The sequence below is a fragment of the Galleria mellonella genome, unplaced genomic scaffold (assembly GCF_026898425.1).
Source record: "Galleria mellonella isolate WM207_F2 unplaced genomic scaffold, CSIRO_AGI_GalMel_v1 utg1380, whole genome shotgun sequence".
NCBI classification, from domain to species: domain Eukaryota; kingdom Metazoa; phylum Arthropoda; class Insecta; order Lepidoptera; family Pyralidae; genus Galleria; species Galleria mellonella.
In genome coordinates, this window is record NW_026441993.1 from 89,442 (window position 1) to 113,455 (window position 24,014).

Below are 24,014 nucleotides of genomic sequence, written 5' to 3' on the forward strand. Positions count from 1 at the left end.
TTAATCAAAAGAAAATAAGTATTTACTCATTATAATTACTATTCCCGTATTATCCCTGCAAAGAATGGGCCACCCCTTCCTTTCTCGTAAATTTAATAAGAGGTGACTAAAGGAACTAAATAGTTGAAGGATGGGCAGCAGTATCCCTCTCAAATTATTAATAAAAACCTAACTGTGATTGCAAACCCACCTACCAAGCGTGGTAACTGCTGGCAAAACTCCCCTTATGCGAAGATCATTGTTCAACAGTGAACGGTTAATGGCTGATAAATATAATAATTTAAAATAATAGTAATTATAATCAATATTAATCAAAGTAGGATATAATACATGATTGACATAGTATAATTATTTTTCTATTGAATTTTAACTAATGTAAGTGTAAAATTTACTTACATTCAGTATAAAATGCAGCAGCTTTAGAAGCTCGACTTTAATAAATAGGATGCAATCAGACTCGTCTTAATTACGAGATTTCATATAAATTACATGACGAAAGTACAAAATGATGTTAGTTATTTAACTACAGCGTAATGTATTTATTTAATTAAACTTGAATTTTACAATTTTTTTTTGTAATCTGATGGTTTGTTTGTTGACTATGTTATATAACCTTCTGCAAAGATACTTAATCGTTTCGATAGCTAAACTTGGTGACACTATTCAATGTCAAAGATCGTTAACATCACTACGCGAGTGGTGTTAACGATAGTGATGTTAAGTATAACATTACAACTAAATATATCAATAAATAGATAAATCTATTAATAGAAATAGAAAATTATTATTTGACAAAAACACAAAGTTCCCACCTTATGTTTAATTGATATATAGATTTGATATGGTCCTCAATTAAGCTGTATTTTTTTTTGAATATTTTGTTTCTGAGCTCATTTTGATCTTCTTTTTCACATTCAAACTACTACTATTATACTAATTCGTTTTAAAATAAGAACATTAAGATTGCTAGTCAAATTTTTATTCATTTATTTATTTGTTTATTTATTAATTTACTACGCGCACTGTTAATTTTGTCACGACTGAAGTAACTTTTTTTTCTATTTGTCATTGCTCTTATCTGAATATTGTGAAATAGTGAAATGATAATGATATAGGTGACATTAATAATAGGTATACAGTATGCAGTTAGCTTATTACGACGCTTGACGTATTAAATGATATGCAAGTCACATCGACAGGTGCCCTCTGGCGACGACGATTTTGCAACCACCAGGTCATGTGACGACTGATAACGAGGTAAACTAGGTCTTTCTGTTATGGAATATGTGGCGCAAATTTACATAATATACAAGGAAACCATTATGTTAAGTGATGATACTATCATTGCAATGTCATACAAAATAAAAATAAATAAAATATGACGAATTGAGACCTCTTTCTCTTGGAAGGAAAATAAAAAAATAAGTATTAAAATACGGTTAAAATTACTTAAACTCAAAAAAATTATGAGAATGGAAATATTATAGAATAATAATATTAATGTATATTTTTAAAACATCTCATTTAAGACGATTAAAAATGTTAGATAACGCTGCACCAACTCAGCAACTTCTAAACCTAAATTTCATAGATTTATCGTAAATCGTTTCAATGAGATACTGCGACAACACGGACTCAATGAAAATTATTATGACAAAAAATGAACTCGACCATCTTGCAGAAATATAGCCATTCATCACTCTAAATTGATTAAACGACTAGTGGACGACGAGACGACAAGTAGGCAGTTTCATAACTTCAGCGGTAATAAATGAAAGAAGTTATAGCCGTGGACCATTCATTGTTACTTCGGTTCGTGTCAAAGTTTAAATAAGTGAAGATTAGTACATATTTAGCACCAGTAAGAGAAAGGTTTGTACAATGTAGTCATCCGAAATAATATATCAAGTTAACTCGAGTAATGACTCGAATACGTACTAGAATTTTAGGTACTTGAATATCCAACATGCAGAATTTGGATACACAACATTTGAATACAGGTTTCGAGTACTTATAGTATTTGATTAGTCTTTACTTGCATAATAGCCCATCGTGACGAGTTCATTGGGAATTAACCACGACGGTTTCCGCGATGGCACTTCATCGAGGTCCACCTGACAATGTAACAATCCCTTCCCCTTCCTAACGCCAATATTTGACAAATGCCTCTCACTTCCCCATTACAGATTACATGAGAAGAATATTTATTTTTATTTATCTGTTTAAGGTCTTGGGAATATCTTTTCGTAATTGCTACATCGTGGCCATCTAACCGATATTGTTTTAATTGGCGTCAAAATCGTCTGTAACAGAAATCATATCGACATGGTGCGCAGCGAAGCGGTGGCTACATGTGACACAAGAAAGAAAATAACAATTATTGCCTATTCCTTGTGCTATACTATAAACCAGCAATCTATAAATAGCTGGTTTATAGTATTTAGAAATTTATTAGAGATGATACCATGGAAGCACATTTCCTTCGTGAAAGCATAGTATCATCTCATCCTTTTTTTGAAAAGTTTTTAACGCTGCCTACCTAGGTAGATAATGGATAATATTTAAAAAGTAGATATTTAAAAAAAAAATGCTTAAACACTAGAAGCTCAATAAGATGAAGTTAGTAAGTTTCCAAATTCAGAATTTGCATGAGCTGGTGTCATCGTCTCTATTTTAATAGCAAACCTTCCGCTACAGATATTTAATAATACATCTTACCGTTGTAACAATAAAACTTACCAAATTAAATGTTTTCAATATGATTTTCGATTTCTGTTTCAACCTATTTTTCTTAGGTTTATTGTTATTAAGTTTACAAATACTATCGTCGGTTATTCGTATCGTTAACATTCTGTATATAAACCGAGGATAAATTTTGGCATACTAATAATTCGCTAAAACAAATTGTTGTTCTAATAAAGGCATTGCTTACTTTTCAAATTTGTTGCCTAGCTGTCGACGCGTAATGTTTTCTTTGTAGAAAAGTTTATGAACGATCCATGTTAAATATTATTTTACTTCGGAGTACTTCATAATTAATTTTATTAGAGCATTAATTTCCTGTCAGTACAAATATTGTATAATGCGTTATGTTTTAATATACATATACTTCTATATATATTACAATTTGGTGAATATTTTTAATTTATATTTTATTGTAGTTAATGTGACTTTAAAATCATTTAAAGACATTTTAGAATCACTTCTGAAATTGTTACAAAACACATTCTAAATCACAGCGAATTTTCACGAGCAAAACTTGTGGCTTATGACTTGTAAAAACGGTAAAAAAAATACAAAAACACATACGTAAAATAAACAACTATCTAATAAACTAGTCCAGAAACTAGTCGAGCTTTCTCGACCAAATTACACGTAAGTTAAAACGGTGTTTATTACATTAAAAATAACTAACATCTGTCTCCTAATTCGTGATATATGGACATCAAGGATTCTTTTTTTATACAATACACTTATTTCAAGACGCGGTTTTATGGTTTGCATAATATAATACAAGTTTTAAATAATTATGCAAATTAAGACAAAGTAGGATACTAAATGCAGAAGAGAAAAAGAACAATACCGTATTTTGGACATTCGCCAAATCCACACAATTTTTATTATTCGAGCGAAAGTAAGCATGAATGTTGTTCGTACTGTATAATACCTGTGTAATGTAATTAGGGTTAGCAACTCAGGATTTTCGAATAATGCAATTGATATACAATTGTTATCTCGACAAAATCAAAATTAAAGTATTAAATCTTTTAATGTTTTCAGTATGAATTATGTACAATAACGATTTTAGAATACAATACAATACAATTATTAATATTGAAAAATAATATAATGTCTGTATATTAAGTTTAAATTCAATCAACCAATGAATCGTAGTCGAGTAACAAGCGTCTTAGTAAAAGTAAAAATAATTTGAGAAAGCGTAATACTTGAATGAGGATATCCTTTTTATTGCGATTACAAAAGTAACACGTTTATTAACTAATAAAATAATTTGTGAAGGCAGATAAGTATTGAAATAAAAATTATGTATGTAAATAAAGTTACAAAGAAATTAGTAAAGAATATAAGAAAGATAAATTTTAATTCTCTTAAATAGAATTAATAGTAATAGAATGAAATGAATTCTAACCCAATTTTGCTACGGAAATAACGAGATTAATATTATTGTTATGAAACGTACTTGATTTAAATTTGCTATTTTTAAATATATAGTATTGATACTAACTAATTCAGCCGAAAGGATGAAAAAATCAGCAGTTATGATTCCACAAATAGATATTTTTAACTGAACCATACTGGTGTTCCAATATTGCAAGGTTTTTATGAAACACTTTTTTACTGGTATTGTAGACTGAATAAAATATAAAATTTATCGATAAATGGGACAGCTGACAATGTGACAACCCTAAAATTGAACGAACTGAACACGAATAAGGTGGAATTTTAAATCCAAATTACAAAGAAAAAAAGCCTCTGGCCAAACAAAGGAAATAAAAATAAAGCGGTGTCAACACTCGGTCCTTTTAAACATGATTATTCCAGCATGTTTATTTTTCTCTTTGGACAAAGCTGATGGCCTACGTCTTGAATAGAATATATAGGTACACACAAACATAATGAGTATCACAGAACAAAGAGTAATATGCTTCAATCCCCAAAACCTAGTGGGGTATTAATCAATGGTTCTATATTTGAGTTTTGTTTTGGTTAGTAAGGCTTTTTGTAATTGAAATTCTTGATTAAAGGTTCCACGTACAGCATTTAAAACCCAGAATAGTTAATTATACCTTGTGATATTGCAGTTACGTACTCTTTAAACTGAAATACAGTAATGATCGTGTTATAACTTCATGATAAAAAATAGACAGAACCATCACTCAAGCGATCAGCTAAAATAATTATATTATTATTAAAAAATCTATCAAGTAACGTATATTAGCAATAAAGAGACGAAAGGTTGATTTCCGTTAAAATATATGTCGTAAAAGTTGTGTTTGCAACATGTAGAACGGCCCCATATTAGTTGAAACAACGATATTAAATAAGTTATAAGGAGTCAATAAATGAGAATGGTCTTTATATTTATATCTCTGGAGGACGTCTATATGTAGCAGTAAAGATTTATGGGTAAAATAATAATAGTAAAGTATACTATAAAAATAAAACAATAAATTGCTATGGAAACTTATATATAAGCAAAAAATAATAATTCAAACGCATATCACAGCATATAACAAATCATGTAACACATGTAATAAATATAATGTACGTTGAGTGAAATAACAGTGAAATATTTTTGTCTGCGAACTTACAAATTCTCATTGTAGAATATACGTGGCTGGTTCCAACATCTTTAATAAATAGCTTTTTATAAGTGATTAGTTCCACAAACTACACGGGTTACAGGTTTATTAGATCACTCACACAAGTTTCATTAGTTCAATAATTCCCAGAACAAATTTTCACAACAAATCTAAAGCGGGAAAACAATATTACGCCGTAGTAAGTATTCTATAGAAATCTAAACAATAATAGTGAATATACACAATATATATATATATATATATATATATATATGTATGTATAATATAAATTATTTAATAGCAAGTCTATTATTAAACCTTTGAGGATCATATAAGTATGTGTATGTTTATACTCGTATCTTAATGTTTATAATATTTAACTATATATTGATACATATAACTATAATACATATATAATTTATCTAAATAAATATATTATTAAATATTAATAAAACCAACAACAAATTTATTTGACGAATCCCCAAAGAAACAAAAACCATCAATCCATTTAAACTGCAAAAAACATGTATTATTATAAAATGCATACAACCGAATAACTTTCCTAGCTTCATCAGTCGGATAAAAATTGTTATCATCAAAAAAGTTAAGTAAATTTATTTTAGGACTCGCAAGCGTTGTACTTATATGGAAAAAAGTAAAGTCGTAAAAAAGTTATTATAACTCACACGTTTCCCGGAACGCGAACTTTGACAGACATTTGTCAAATTTGCGACAGTTTGCCATCACTTTAGATCTCAATTTATACGGAGGTGCCACCTTTTCCTTGTCTCCCCAAATCAAAATCCCTTAACCCCTTCTAAATTTCCCCTTTAATATACGCGGAGGCCGCTGAAAACTAAGTTAAACCTTTTATTGAGATTCACTCTTGAGGCCAATTTCGCTCGCGTTTCCTTTATTACTTTTTTACTATAGGAAATCGTTCATTGACGTCGGAGGCGCTAGTGAAAAGCGACAAAGGGGTCTTTGAATTTTCTTCACTTTACTGTCCATAAAACGCTTATACTTTTTATTTGTTTTATAGTAGTTTCTGGAAAATCGATGATGAAGGACATTACACAAAGTCGAAAGATTAATAGCCATTTTAAACCTAACATACAATTTCTATCAACGGAAATTATGCTGCATTTACAATGTTTATTGCCATATAATACATAATATTATAAATACTTATCTTGACATAAGAAACAATATGTATATGTATCATTATACGTATGAATTTATGTATCTATATTCATATACATATAATCGATATAAGCGTAAATATACAAACAGCATAATATAAAAGTCGCCGCCTGTTAAAACCTGCCCGCTTACAAATTTATTGCATAATTAATTATTAAAATTATTATCATATTTTAACAACATTATTGTTAAGTTAAAAAACTATGTAGAATTAAGCAACTCTCTGCCGCTGAGGTTAACAATTTAAGACTTTTGCTAATGACTATTTTATATTGAAGATCGTTAAGACTCTGAAACTAAATAGCTCAACGTTCATTAAAGTAAAATTAGAAAAGTAACTATACCTTCATTAGTCGAGAAAGTTTTAGAATTGTAATTAGTAAGTTTCTAGAGTTTCAAAAGTTTTTAAACAATAAAAATAAAATACAAATACTATTTTCTTATGGCTTATTTTTTAATATAGAACTACATGCATATATAATGATACCCTTATCTTGCAAGAGATTAAAAGGCATATCACAAAAGACATCAAATAATCTAATATACTCATATTAAATTATCATATTGAAAAATACTATAATATCTAAACTTATTTATTTGGCGGATGAGCCGCAGTGTCCCTCTTAAGACATCACCAAAAGCCATACTGCAGTTGTCCATCCACTTGCCAAGTGTGGTAACTACTGACGAAATCCTCCCAATGGCAAACTGTCATAAGGCATGATCTCGTTCCTTATAGCAAACTATGGAAGAAACCTATATTTAGCAGTGATCAGATAACGGCTGATACGATATAAATTTATTAACAGTCTAGTACTCATAGCAAAAGCTCTACTTAGTACGAGACTTCAATTATTAACATTCATCGACCATATTGTCTCTGTCATCATCGTCATATCGGCCCTTAACTGTCCACTGTAGAACATATCCTTCCCCGTAAAGGAAGATTTTGTGCCACGCTTGGCAAACAGGTTGGTAAGTTAGGCTTTGGTGATGTTTTAAAAGGGACGCTGCGGCCTATCCTTAGCCCAATAAATTTCCTTAGTCGCCTCTTACGACACCCGCGGGTTAGGAAGGGGTGTACCATTCTATGCTGGGACCACACGGCAATTGTATTGTCACTATGCCTGTTCAGAATAATATGGTAACTTGTCATGATATGATGGATGATGGACCAATAAGAAAAAAAGGTACTATATGGCGACCCCGTACAAGTAAACGCAAAGTAGGAATACGCAACCAGTACTAGACAGAGTTTTAATGCATTGCAGGAAGTCAGTGGATGATGGTGGCTCAGGATGGCTCCTTATGGCATGTCTGTGGAAGAAGCCTATGTTCAGCAGTGGATAGATATTGCCTGATATGACGATGTCATGCTATTATAAAAAGAAAAAACGTTATAACTATACCAAACTATAACAAAGGAGCTGGGTGAAATGGTATTATTAGTAATGAGATCTGACAAGGCCATTGCTAACAATATACCTTAACAGGTCAACTTACACGCGGTTCCCCCTAGAAGTTTTGATGAATTCACCACGATGGGCCAATTGATCTGCTTCATCCTCATCTATCATCCCTCACTGGTACCCAGCATACATTATTAGTGCAGGCAGAGTTACCATTCTATTATCTTCCATTAAAAGAAAACCAAAAGAGTTTATTGATTAAGATTACACCTCAATACTACATACAATTAAAACAATAATATGTAAATAAAACACCAGATCCGCTTATAAATCTATACATCTACACGTACGGTTAGATACCATTAGATGACAGCATCGGCATTCATTTATAAATAACTAAAATAACCTAAAGAGCTCGTATTGTGACTGAGTCGGTGGCACGAGTTTCCCATAGAACACGAACTAATAGAGGGCAGCTCGTAGTCGGAGCGCGACGCCGTGTTAATGCGAAATTGCTATAGTTCGAGATAATTGTGACACCGAAAAATGAGTTTATATTATAAAACTGTGACGCAAATTATGGTGATATGATCTGATTGAACTTGTTCAGTTCTTTTTATAGTAATTATTTATTTCACGTTTGCAAAAATACGTTTTACTTCGAAAATAGTGATTATTTTTTTAAATTGTTTTCTATTATTTATTTTATGAAGCAAAATGTAATGAAAAATTTAGCTTTTGAATATAAATCATTACAATGGTAATTATTTTGTTTCAGAAATTGAATTTGTATTTTCATCTATAAAATTGTAATATATGAATTTATTTTGAGTTTTTCATTATTATATTATTTTAGTGACTAATATTTAATTTGTGGAGAAGAAGTTACTTAATAATTATTAATTAATACTTATTAATTAGTTAATTTACTGCTATTATTGTAGCTATATTTGTCATATTTATACTTAAAAACTACTAACATCGTAATCTATATGTCTTAATTATTTTTATTGTGATTTCTGAGAACCCACTAATTATGTCAACCTCAAATATAACTTAACAACAATTTTAACATGTAAAATTATTGGCAATATTTATACCTTACTTTCTTTAGTTTATTTTTTATACTATATTACTATAAAATTAATTTAATTACATTACTTAAATCAATATTTTTTAATATTATTCCAAAATTATTTTAAAGTTAATCAACATTTATTTCAGATGTCACTACAGTTATCTATAGCATGACATTTTGGTTTATTACTTTATTTTAATATCAATTGTAATTAGTGTTCGTACTGTAGTATATAGAAAATTTACTATGTTGATATTCAAAATAATATATTTAAAATTAGTTTTTCCACAATGTAAATATATAATAATAGGTGCTTACATTTTATAATTATTTTGTGGAAGGGATTATCCGATTCAATGTTCAGCTGCATTAAACGAATAAGTATATTAAATTTTAACAATGAAATTTATTATCATTTAAATATAAATAAATTAAAATAATTATTTAATACTATGTATTTATGCCATTACTATTAATAATTAAATTCTCCCCAAAGTTAATTCTTCTTCCTATTAAAAATTAAATAATTAGAAAAAATGTTTACAAAATTTCTTTCAGTTCTAATTATCATAGATATTTTATTGAAATAATTTTATTATAATTACATACGCTACGGAAAATGTCTTGTGACGATGGAATCACTGTGATTGTTTATTAATACAGGTATTAAATTATTTTTTTACAAATTCAATGTAATAACAACATTATCACGAAACACCTATTTTACACAACACTCCAGCACATCTGTTACCTAAATATTTACAATTATATCGTGTAACCATCTGTATCGGTACGCGCTCTAATTGCGGTACTCGGTACTGATTACAAATTAATCTGTTATCATGCAATCATGCCGCATCGAATTGATTAAGAAAAATTATTCACATATCTCTCTCTATGCCTTTACCACTTTTCTATCCTTAACCTTAATATCGACTGCGCATACGACGCATTGTGACCGCAAATCTTTCCGATTTACGCGGTAAGCAGTCCGTTCGCGGTTTCGGTTTTACTTTTAGGCGAGCGCGCGCGCAAGCACGCACAGCTCTTCCGTTCAATCGCTCAGTGCAACAACGACACTGGCCAAGTACGGAACGAACTTAGAAACTTTGAACTAAGCGGCTTGTGACTGTGAACTTGCGAACTCTGTGCTTTACAGTGATTGTGTTTTGTTTAACATTTGTCGCGGTAAGTATTCATAATAATATAGAGTTTCTACTCTCTCTTGCGACAAGAAAGCGCTGTTTAGATGGTCCGTTACACGTTGATAAATGATTTTCGCGGTTCGCAATTTATGATGTATATTTTATTTAATGTTATAAATGATTGATGATTATATAGTGAAATCAAACAGGTCATGTCAAACTGTGAATTAACTACATATATTAGGTTGTTTAGATATGACAGTAAATTAGTTTTTAGTATATACAACTGGTCGATTATGCATATTAATATTGCGGAGAAAGCAGTTATTAATTTTGAAAATATCATAGGTGAGTGAATGTTATTATTAAAATAATGAAATAGATTAGTTGAAGTATAATTATTTTGAAATCTCATAACTAAATATAAAATTTATATTAAAGAAATATATTTATATAAGTAATAAATAATTACCTACTAAATTCAAGAGATATAAAATTATATAACGATCGAAATAAAATACTTTTTAATAAGAAAGTTATACAATAAAAAATACTATTTTTATAATACCCATACATTAGGATTAGAATGTAAGTGTTAAATAAAAGTTATTTGTTTATATTTATCATAAGAAAGTTTATAAATAAAAACGTTTTTGACATTTGTATTATATTTTTCTATATGATTTTAGCAAGACATGTGCACTCTCAAATATAATTATAACATCACTGTATACCATGTTTAAAGCAAATAAATATTATTATTATTATTATTAATCTTTAATAAAAAAAATATACAATATAAAGCAACACGATATATTTATAGTTATGTAAAAATTTAAACTTACAATAATGACCAAATAAGGGCTAATATAACCAAATTTAGGGTGCCAAATTACATATACTTATTACTTTGTATTTAAAAGTAACAAAATAATATCAAGAAAAATAATATTGATAAAATAAAATACGATAATAATTTTCCCGCCAAAATATATAAACATAACCTCTTAGGAGCATCGTAATAAATACAGCCATTACTATATTTTAGATTACTGTAGACATACTATGGATTTATTACAGAATCATTCATAATTGTAAAATATTTTTTTTAAAATTGGAACACAGTCACTTTCATCCTTCATTATGGATAATATACACTCCACTCCATGGAATGAATATAATTTTAAAATCACTTTCAAGCATTAGATTATCGCCCTATATACTTTTTAAAAAATTATGATTATAATTTCATTTATAATTATGTTCAAAACGTTCCAAATTGTTATGTATCTATGTGCAACAATTGGTGGTCGATGGATTTTTTCTTGGTGTTGTAACTCGATACGGTCCGTGCAAAATGTAACACCGTTAGGCCACAGCTGCTAATTCAACGGAAAGCCCATTTACATATTTCACGATCGATCGATTTTCAGCTGAAAATATTACAAGTGATATGATTTAATGAGTGCTACTTTGCAATAGTGAGAATGGAGTGTGAATTTATATTTGCTATATTTGGCGATCCCTTTTTACCAACAGTATTGTGTATTAAAATTAAGCATTTATAGCTAACTCTAACGCTTGGCTTTGCCCGCGTAATTTGATATAAAAATTGGCCACAAATTAAAAATATTATTTTGGAGTATCCTCCTTCCTTCAGTCTTTATTCACTGAACATAATTTTATAATTTGTTTCTCCTTTCATTTTTATAAAATGAAAAGTTAATTTCTCTAAATTTTGAAATAGCCTCTCGTTTTGTCAAGACAAATTGATATCCTAATAATGTATTTAAATTAATAAAAAAATATATCTGTTCCATTTATAAATAACATCCGGACGTAAATTATTTATAGAAATACTCCAATTTGCGTTCACAAACAGAGCGTCAAAAAAGAAAACAAATCTTAATTTTTTATTTCATTTTCTTTATAACCTTTTTACGTAATTCGAACATTTTCTATTCAATTATAATTTATTTTTGTTTATACACGTTTTCCTTTTGTTTTCCCGTCAAATTTTACACTGGCGTCACTTTAATCTCGAATCAAAAATATAACACTGATTTTAGATTCAGGCTTATCTAAATTTCATTTTCTAAAATTTCAACATTTAACATTTAACCAAATTGTGTATACATATTTTTTCGTTGCCTTTGTAAGGTACACTGAAGAAATCTACATATTTGTGGCTATCAAAGTCGCTATAAGACCAATGTATTCTTCGAGTATATTTAAATTTAAACTACAGATAGAAATAAACAATACTTCACACTATTGCAAACGTCCATTTGCTACAGCAACAGTTTGTTATCTGACGGGTCGTGTGCTTGTTAGCTGCCATTGTAGTATAAAAGAAAACAACTTTACAGCGTCATTTAATGATAAATTAAGTAAATAAGAGCTTGTATTTTATTACTACTACATACTAGATAGACTATAGGCATACGAAATACATTTTTATAATATATAAACATTGGGAGGAAGGGATTACTAATAATGGGAAACCAGTCCCATTGCTAGCACAATATACACCCTATCAGATCGACCTCCACATAGTTGCCCCTGGAAACTATCGTGCTGAAACCCAGGTGTATTCATCATGGTGAGATAATTGTCCTATATGTGTAACCTTTTCATTCTCACCTATCATCCCTCACTGGTGCCCCGTCAGTGAATACCGTTAGCGCGGGCGGGATTGCCATTCCATTATCATCCATTAAAAAAAATTATACAAACATTTCGTATAGGAATCAAACACACGACCATACTACAGTGAGTGAGTAACGTTTCATATGTATATACGAATCCAATCCGATTCTACTATCGATCGACACTTACACTTGACATACAAGTGTGCACCTCGCATTGTTGTAAAGTGGCCTTAAAAAGCGCAGTTTTCTCTCATACTAAGTGTTCCACGACGTAAAGGCGCGATCATCATGACCTACAAAACACCGAAACACTCTCACTGTCGAGAAGCGCGGCCGAACGCCAAGAAGAGCGTTATGCAAGTATGACCAATTACTGATTTTACTATGAAATTTACATCTAGTGTCACAGTTAGCCTAATTTAAATTTACTCGGTTTTAGTGGCGTGACAACTTAGTGGTACCTTTTGCCGTAGCATATTAATATTTCATAGTTATTTTATATAAGCATCTTCTTCGCAATACTTCTATTAAACTAGAGTTTATAAATAATAATTATAAAGAAACACAATCTATGTTATACGACTTGAATGATCTAGGATATTAATCGACAAGGATCAAGCTTTAAGCTATTTTTTTAGCTCATTTTATTTATGTATTTACTCTTTATTGCACCACGTAAATAATAATGCAAAGATAAATATATATTACATTTAAGAAGTACAAAAGGCGGTCTTATCGCTAAAATATAATTGTATTATTTTATGACCATTATATTAGACATTAAGTAGCCAAGATGTAATAAACAAACTCCTACATTAAATAAAGATAGTAAGGATTATATAACATATTACTTATTAAATAATCTCGACTTATTTCGATGGCAAATCGTAATTTGAATCACTCATCACAGCTGTTCATTGATTTGATTTCTTATTAAAAAAAAAAAAAAAAAAAAAAAAAAAAAAAAAAAAAAAAAGTTACAAATAATAGAATAAGCCCTACAATTATCTATACGGGGTTGCTACTTCTTGAGTAGTGGTTGACTTACTTAATCATATTTATTATCTATATTATTATAAAAAGGAAAAAATTATTGTATATTTGTAATGGAGAAACTCAAAAACAGCTCAACCAATTTTATTCTATAGAAAGCTACATAATCAACGAGTAATATAGACTACATATTATTTTTGAAAATCCTATCTACCTGTGCGAAGTCGGGCCGAATCATTAGTTGTATATAAATGTGAGGGTTGTTGTGTACGGCGGATTTAATATTAAGATCTCCGTTATTATTTATTATCATTTATAACAACTTTAAGATATGATAAGAGAGCACAAATGTGATATTCAATATATACTTACATTATATAAATATACATATACTAATAACTAACAGATCCATTGGTACTTCTACACACATCCTCGTTTCAGATTCCATCACGAAACCAAATTACAATAGCTGTATGAGAAAGCCTAAAGTCACTCAAAGAATAGTTTACAAAGCGTTGAATGTTTAAAATACTCGTATAATTGACTATAACTAAAGTAATTGTAAAAAAGTCTTTTATCCAAAAATAAACAATCAATTATGATAAAATTAATATGGCAATAATAAGAAGTAAACACATTGGTAACCGGTTCAGAATTACGTAAGATACCGTGTAACATATGGGCAAAAATAATATACGCGAATTTTAAACGTCTTATTTTGTATGTAAATTACTTAATAATTAATTTAAGAAAAGCTTTTTTTTTTAACAAAATGTAACGAGTTACCTCAATCTTCTTTATGCACAACACCTATATTGTTACTTGTTACAAAGTAATAGTTCAATTAGAATACATAAAAAAAAAAGAAAAATATTTTTAAACTAGTATTTTTACAAGCAGAACGGCATTGCAAATTGTTTAATTACTCTATGAATATTTCATACACGAATTATCACTGAGGCCAACGACGAAGGTAAATAATGTAATTATTTGTTTTATTTTTTATGTATTTCTAAAACGTGATATAAGCGTACGCAAGCATGGTAATAAATTCATTTATATAGATATACCACATTAATTAATTATAACGCAAGTTCTGATTTATAAATATCCCCTATCATATATAATATATATAAATATATACATTATACAGTTTATGATTAGACATGAGTCAACAAATTTGTAAACATTAACCCCCTTCTTCGTAAAAACCAAAACATCCTAAGCGAACCTATTTTAACTGTTACAGTGATTTGTCACGGTCTTTCAAATTGAGAATTTAATGAAAAAGAAAAAGACAAAATTTCAATAGCTAAAGTAAGTTTATAAAAGGTTTGATGAATAAAGATGTACATAAATAGTCGTAATTAAATAAAAATGCTAGCTGCTCGCAAATTCAGGGAACTCCAGAATCTTAAACATTAGCTGAATAATTCAAATTCTATAAAAACTACAAACTACAAAATTACAATTGTAGCGAAAGTAGTTATTTTGATTTAAGAACTACACTACTGAATCAATTTTCAATAAAATTTCTATTGAACTAGTCTGTAAGAGTACCCTTTTTAAATAAAAAAAGATTTTTCCAATTCGGTTTACAACTGACGGAGTTATGAGGTAACAAACATAAAAAAATACATCCGAATTGAGAACCTTATTTTTGAAGTCGGTCGAAAAATCCAATTACAATTTTACCGAATTATATGGCTGTCGAGCTGTTAATTATTACATGTAATAGTTATAATAAATGTAATAGGTAGTTATGTATACTTTCATAAGACACTAATTAACTACAAAATATAACAAGTTGTTAGGTATTACTTTACAAAATGGACTCGTTTTCCTCAAAGCGGACATTGAGTTCTATAATACATTAGATGTTTTTGCGATACCATGATCGATGAAGAATTACATAATAGTCTATATATGCTATTTTCCACACCATGAGTCAGGATCTGATACAAAAAAATATTAAATCTTATAACTGGAACACGTTATAGACACCTATAAAAAACGATGAATACCACACTGAACTCATTAGGTACCTTACTGAGAAATATGCAAAAATATTTTATAAGTTGTATAGTACGTTAAAAAAACAACAATTATTGCGGTCATCACAAAATTTATATATAAAAAAAAAACACAAAATATAAAAACTGTCGATTGTAAAAATGATTATCAAAATAAGCGTTCTGGCGAAGATATAGCTTAGCACTACCACATATAATATAATAATACTTAGTGCACACACAAAAGTAACGTTGAATTGAAAGCCTCCACTATGAAGCCGTTTAAAAGTTGTGGTCAAACGCGCTCGAATTACAAAACAAAAAATAGTGAATCAATGTGAAGAGTATGCTATTTCGTTCATTGGTTTGGTCAATCCTCCTTCGCGCTGGCCACAAAAGACACGCAAGCCCGATCATCATTCGATAGACATTTGAAGATTTGCGGCGCCGGGCTTGTGAAAGTCGCCAGCATAACTTATTCCACACACGCGACTAACTACGGACCCGGTAAGTCGCATACGTAGCGGTATTCTGACGCAACTAATTATATATAACGATCTATAGACACAGATCGAAGCAACAGGTCGTCGAGCGAAAGTTACGCGTAATACTATTTAACACGTGATTGCATCCGAGTGTTATTCTATTTTTAAATTTGGGTTGTTGTATGCTGTATCAACTGTTAACTGTCCACTGCTGAACACAGCCTCTTCATGAGGGGGTATTCGACAATAGTTGCCACGCTTAGCAGGCGGGTTGGCAAACGCAGTTTGGCTTTTGGTGATATTTTAAGAGGACGAAGAGGATCCCTCTATGATACATCTTACGACACCCACAGGAAAGAAAGGTGTGGACCATTCTATGCCGAAACCTAGATGGCTTAGAATAAATTTGGTTTAAATTTTGTGAAATACATAAACTTATTATGCACATTAATAGATTTGAAAATTGTATTAAACTTCGAAATTAATAAGTAATAATATTTCAGACATTACTTTGCCTTTCTAACGTACGTAATATACTTTACGAAATGAGTTTATAGTTCAAAATAAAAATGTTATTATTGACTGACAAAAATAAGTGCGAAAGTTTTTATAATATAGAAAAATATAAAAATAATTCTCGAAGTTTCTAACGCAATTGTAAATATGTTTGAATATTTCTAATTTGATCACGCTAAACGACTGAAAAGTCTTGAATAATATTCAACATAGAGAATAAAATATAATTAGTATATAACATCATATACACATCTCATTCTGTTTTATACAAGCAAAACCACTGGTTCATCTAGTGACTAGTTAAAAAATTTCAAAGCTTTTACGACGGGCGATTTCTATTGTTTATTCTCATCGCATTGTACGTCAACAATATACAAAATTGTTTATACTAATAAGTACACATCCTTTTATACTTCTTTATGTTTTTTTTTTACTTTTGACGTTTTTGTAACTACACTGGACAATAAATTTTAGATATGTCAGTAAAGGCACACAAAAGTGTCTATGGTAACAAAATATTAATATAATGACATCAAATATATTAACAAAGCGACCATTTAGGTATTAGACTATGAGGGCAAATTCCCTGTTGAAGGCGAACGGTGCGATAGTAAAAGGAATGTATATATCTACTAATATATAACCGTAGAATAAAATTAGGGTAAAAATAAAGTACGTCATTATTACCAAGCAGCCATTAATAAAATCGCGACTTCGGTCTCGCACCCACTCATGTTTAGAATTATAATATTATGTTTTAAGTTCAACATTAATTTTTAATAACTTTAAACGTAGAATAAAGCTTATGTTTTTCTTTTTTTATTTATATACAATAGAGGGTCAAAACTTTTCATTTACTACTTTAAATTTTAATCAAGAGAGACCATGAAAAGTGTATCTAACTGATTAAAACGTGTCAAGAATGCACAAATAATCATCTCGTATTCTTTATACGTAGAATTAGTCACACTCATGGTTTTTATTTGTCTTTGTTCGACACTGAGATAATTTTAATTTCCAAATAACTTTATGTTAATAACAAACACCATTACCATACGTAATGTATCCAAGAGAAGGCATTGAACTTACCATCTACCTAAGTGAATTCAAGTTAAGAAAGTTTATATTTACCTAGTCATTAACACTAACCACAGTTTTCCGATGAAACTTTTTTTTTTTATTGTAGGAGATAAACGAGCTGATAAACGAGATGGCTCACTCAATGGAAAGCGGTTACCCTCACCCATGAATACCTGCAACACGACAGGAGTTGCATGTGCATTGCCATCCTTTTAAATGTTTGTAGGCACGTTTTTTGAAATGCCCCATATTGTAAGGAGAATAATGAAGACGACCTCTCATACATTATAGACAGCCAAAATTTTAACCCTCTCATCAAATTTCGTCACACACACATTACACACGTGTGTGTATATACATATATTTATATGTGTATATATGTGTGTGTGTATACGTGTGTGTACATTTATTAGTATGTGTATTCATACATATAATTTTGAGTTAAATTATGTAAATCTATATTTCATACATAAAAGTGAACAACAGGTAGGTAATTATTTCTATTTTACCTTAGAAATGTATCTTACTATCTTTTACCCACCATTTTATTCACGTCACTGGAATATGTCGATTGAACGGAATAATAAGTATCATATGACCTTTTCGATCTCATATAGTGCATGTACACTTTTATAATTTAATAAGAAATTTTGTTTTATATTGTGATTGGTTAAGTTAAGCAGTTAAGAAATAACAAACAAAGAAACAAACAAACAAACTCACTTTTATATTTATAATGTTTGTAAGGATTATAATTTATTGGAAAATGTATTAATTCCGCTGCTGCTCATTAATACCAAATCATGACTTCAACAGGGTCCTTGCCTACATACAATTGCACAATAACATAAGTTAGTTCAATTACAAATCAGCGCCAATTAATATGCATTGGAATAGATAAATCAAACATGCCAATTTATATTATAACTTGGTTCTGTATTGAATAAACACTGGCTACATTTCTAGTTATGTAAATAAACATGTACTATTTGACCGCAAATTCACAACTGGACTAAATAGATACTATCGATTTTTTCTACATATAATTTCACGGTTAAATGATTTATTTAGTATATCATCAATCATTACAGTGAAAATAATATTACTTTCATATTTTTTGTTACGTATAATTGGATATCTTGATGGAATTATAAATATTAAAAAATGCTGCTTAGTTTGTAGATTAATATTGTTAATATTATTTATGTATGTATGTATATAGAGCAAAATCGCCGCCGCTAGAGAGCACCTATCCATGTGACTTGCATATCATTATTACGTCAAGTTACTGCAGCTGTAAAATGATTTCATATGAGCTAACTACCGTATACCTATTGTCACCTATATTATTTCGCCGTGTATAGAATAGGTCACTTCTTTCTTTTCGGGTATTACAAAAGGTGACTACGGAAACATAACAGTCGAGGGATGAGTAGAAGCCTAACTGCGGTTGCCAACCCACCTGCCAAGCGTGGGAACTACTGGCAAAATTCCCCTTATAGGTGCGGCCTATGTTCAGCAGTGAACAGCAAACGGCTGATGTTATATGATGCTATATATAATAGTTATTATTATATATAGAATGGATAACATATAAATATAGATAACATATAAAATTAAAGTGACCTGCATAGTCCGGAAAATTTGCAAGCTTAGTTGGCAACTGGCCGGCCATAGAGTTCGAGCAATTGATCTACGCTTCGCCGAGCATTTTAGAATAAAACAACAGGAAGCAAGCCTGCCGCTGTCACACGGATTAATTTCATTAATATTTTCTATTACTGAAGAATTAAATTGATATAATATAAACTTTATGCATAAATAATAAATCAAGGAATAACATATATTTTATCTTATTGCTACGTACATTTAGGTGTATTGGTGGAGTTACGAACACTGGAAGGTGTTGCTTAGACTATAAATTGTCTGTATTGGCAGAGCAGTGACCTCCAGTCGATCATGATTCACAATTACGTGAAGGGTTTTGTACAGTTATGTACAATAATAAAAATAAAATAAAGGCAGAAAATAATGGATGAAACATGAGTTGTATGTAAATCTTTACATACATACATGCCTTTATAACTCTGCTTATCCCGTAAAAGAATTAACGTGACAACAAATGAATCAATAAATACACAAAATAAAGGAGTTACAGAAATTAAGCATTAACTATAATTATTATATTCCATAAAACACTGAACATGGGTTCTTGTCATTAGTGCCATATCCCCATTCTTCTCTATTAGCTTAGTTCATATTATCACGCTGCCGCCTGGTCGAACGATTTGTTACAGAATTTTATCTCAAGTTCCCTGTAACTTTGTTTCCTTAATTTCTTCTTTATTCTGAAGAGATAAATGAGTAATAATAATAATAAATAATAATGACTCATGTTTGTGTTATTTAGTCGTATAGTCCCGGCAACTAAGGAAATTTTATAGTACAGAAATGGGTAGCAGCGTCCCTCTTAAAACGTTACAAAGCCTAACTGCGGTTGCTAACCCGCTTGCCATGCATAACAACTACTGGCAAAACTTAATCTTAAATGTTAGAAATATTTATTAATGTATATATAAAAAGTAAATGCGAATTTACTCCCAGTAAATGCGGAAATGATGAAAGATGATGATGATGATGATATGCAAAACGAAAAAATATATAAAAAATTTGGTAACTTAGTTTACTTTTACCGATTTCGGAAAAGCAGACCTCGATTAGAGATAGATCTAACTATAACAAAAATTTATTACTCATGAAATGACAATATTGCGGGCGGCTTGTTTCCACATCCTACAGAGGTATGAACAACTTTATCCATGGGTATCGCATAATAATATTATACGGACTTTATCGTACATAGCCCCCAGTGACAGCCTTTATGTGTTGCCACTCCCTTCTTACCCTTTAAATATAAAATGGCCGCTCATAAGCATGAGTTTCGTTTAGCCTCGAAAGGTCCCTAAACTAGTGGAGCATTCTTGATAAAAATATAAGGCAATCTAGTTGTTTTTTATTGAATATATTTACAATATTTCGTACACACAAATTGATAGCATAATTTATATGGAACCAATATGAAAATAAACTATATTGTTTGCAGAAAAAGGTTCAGAATCGGTTTAGAATTAATGACCATATCGTGATGCAAAAAATTACAAACGAATTAAGTAAGTCCCCCTTATTTGAAGTCGCTAAAAATGTATATAGCTAATTATAAAATAAGTTATTAATTTTACCAGTTAAATGCCAATTTATATTTAATATAATATTAATTATAAATATATAAAACCTTAGATATTCAAATGTTCTTTGTTCAAAGAAACAACTAAACGGACATGAAAGAAATTTCGAGTTTTACATAATTGGACTTTATCCAGGTGAATATATATCTATGAGACATTTTATCTAAATAACAAGCCGACGGCTGTATATAGTTTTGTATATAGAAACGTGTTCAACAGTTTTTCCGAAACTCAGTATATTCCTGTTTCAGAGAAAATAATTATGAAATATGTTTAAAAATACAATGTACGTACAACAAAAGTTGTCTGTTTTAACGGTAAAATACAATGCTTGGAGGATGAGCAAGTTTTTTAAAAATAAACCCTGCACACTGAGATATCTCACCTGTTTTATGGTTGACATTACTGTGGGTAGGTCCTGAGAATGCCTGGGTATGAGTCAATGCACCCAGAGCAAGTTCAGTGCTCCTCTAAAGATATTCTGTACACGTGCTGCTGAGTGCTTGTATCCGATAAAATGTTTGTGACAATTGATGTTTTTCGAACCCTCTAAGATATATATAAGAAAAACTATTATATATACGACTAACATACTTTATTATTTACATCAAAATTAGCTTTAATAAACTGCTGAATTTGTTTAAAATAAATTTGGCATGTGTAGTTCGATACTTTACAAAGACCACTGTGTAGATAATAAAGTTTACATAATATAAAATATTATGTAGATTATATAATTTTGTCATAATTAATAATTTAAATTAAAGAATTTATATTATATAAAAAATTATAATAATACATTACGTAAATATTATCATTACTTTTTATTTCTTCCTATCAAATATTTTACCATAATATAAACTATATTATAGAAATATATAATGTAAACATAATATTATGCTCATAAATGCATTCTCGAATGATACCTCATTCAAATATGTATTTGTGAGAAGAATTTATTAAATATTATTCTATATTACTGGCTAACTTTAACGTAAACGGAATATGCAACGGAATAACATAATATACTGACTGGGATAAAAAGTAGCATCTCCATCATAGTACTCAGACGTGTATACCAAATTTCATAGTGATTAGTTAAATCGTTAGGGCACTATAAGTTAACACACTAACTCACTTTCTCATTTACTATTAATAGTAATGCTAAGGATTATTAATTTCTGTACATACTTTTTAAACGACTTCCACATGAAGGAAGTTTCATCTCCTGTTTTTTTTTTTTGTGAATATGTCACGTAATTACTTCGTAATTATGCATTAAATTTTTGCAACTTTTTTTGTTATCCAGAAAATTTATCTCATATTAGACTCATATTTAAATTTTAAATTAATTCGTAAAGACTCGATTCCGAATTCTAAATTCAAATATGTTATCTATCTATTAAGTTTATGGTATCTATTTTTTTTTGTGTTTTCATTTGTGTATGATCACGACTGAAGTAACATTTCCCGAAGTATATGCGTTGTGTACATATAGTGAAATACAATAAATATTTTCAGCAATAAGCCCAATAACCTAAACATAATAACAATGCAAATATGCAGCTGGCTAATTATACGCTCATATTAAACAATAGACAATAGTATACAATGTGCACATGACCTACGTGCAACCATAAATGTATAAACATTTTCAATAACATGGCCTTTCTTACTGAATATTGTTGTTACAAAATACATCGTGCATGATACACTGGCACTTTGTGTGACAAAGGTGACAAGTATACTAGCTGTCACGGTCAGATTATGCCAGTTACAAGTGACATGTGTCACTTCAACACTAGAGGTGTGGGCCGACCGATAATCCGGGATTTCAATCTACTGTTAACATCTCGACGTTAATGAGTCTACCAAACACAGACATAGATAATAGATAGATGCCGCAATTTTATTCTCTAAATTTTGCATATTCGTTTATCCCTACAACAAAGTCGGATAACAAAAACAGACAAATTTTGGCGTAAAGTTCAAAAGAAAGGAGAAATTTATTATCGCTAAAATTTCAATTCTAATTCCTACATAATTTTATATAATAACTCATTATTGTTTTCTTAATTAATTTGTTTATTACTTTGTTTTCTTTTATTTGTTACTTTTCGACAGTAAAATCGGTTGCTCTAAAGGTGTCTTGAAAAGATTGCTTTCAGCAATAAGGCCGCCTTTTCTATTTATATTTTCATAAAATTCAATACATTCATAAAATTGTGATAACATTTTTGGAAGGGCACTTTTAAATAGTAGCTTCTGTAATATCAAAGCAAACAGAGAGAATAATACAATACCCTTGGTTCTTACGTAAATTAATATACTTACCTATTCTTCTTATCTATTTCTGTTAATATCGATGTTAATAAACGCTGAAATAAATATCACACTATAAAAAAATGCCATGGATATGCCTACGTCAAACTCGGGCTACGGGTATTTTCTTTTCCTATGGGAAATTTTAAAAACTTCTTAGCCTCTTTCATATGAGAAATTTCTATGCAAAATTTCAAATTTGTACACTTTATGGTTCCATAGGGATCCATATGAAACTAAAGTTATAAGCATTTTTAGCGTCCAAAAATCATGTGATTCTGTGTTTGGTTGTATTTTGTTGTAGATATTACTACATCATCAAAAATTTTGAACAAATTTTGGAAATAATTTTTTATTGATTCATATTATTTTGTCACAACCAAAGATACTACTGTTATTTTGCAGATAATATTTTTTTGTACTTGCTATAACCTATTGCTTCGCTCACGTTGATTTGAATAAAAATTGTTATAGATTGTGCATCTGACGGCTCACCTGATGGAAAGTAGTAACCGTCGCCTATAGACATGAGCAGTACCAAGAACATAACA

The 24,014-nt window shown here is 29.7% G+C and overlaps 1 protein-coding gene across 5 annotated transcripts in view; it reads left to right on the top strand.

Moving 5' to 3' along the window:
- The first annotated feature begins 8,370 nt into the window (after positions 1-8,370).
- The window catches only part of LOC113523562 (uncharacterized), a 176,346-nt gene continuing 160,702 nt past the window's right edge, over positions 8,371-24,014 (top strand). For 3 of the 5 annotated variants that reach the window (XM_052903257.1, XM_052903260.1, XM_052903258.1), the window contains exon 1: positions 10,026-10,202. The gene's annotated coding sequence lies outside the window, so the exon portion shown is untranslated. Of the gene's footprint in view, positions 8,697-10,025; positions 10,203-24,014 lie in introns of those variants that run through there. The other 2 variants (XM_052903259.1, XM_026909553.3) reach the window with 2 other exon arrangements.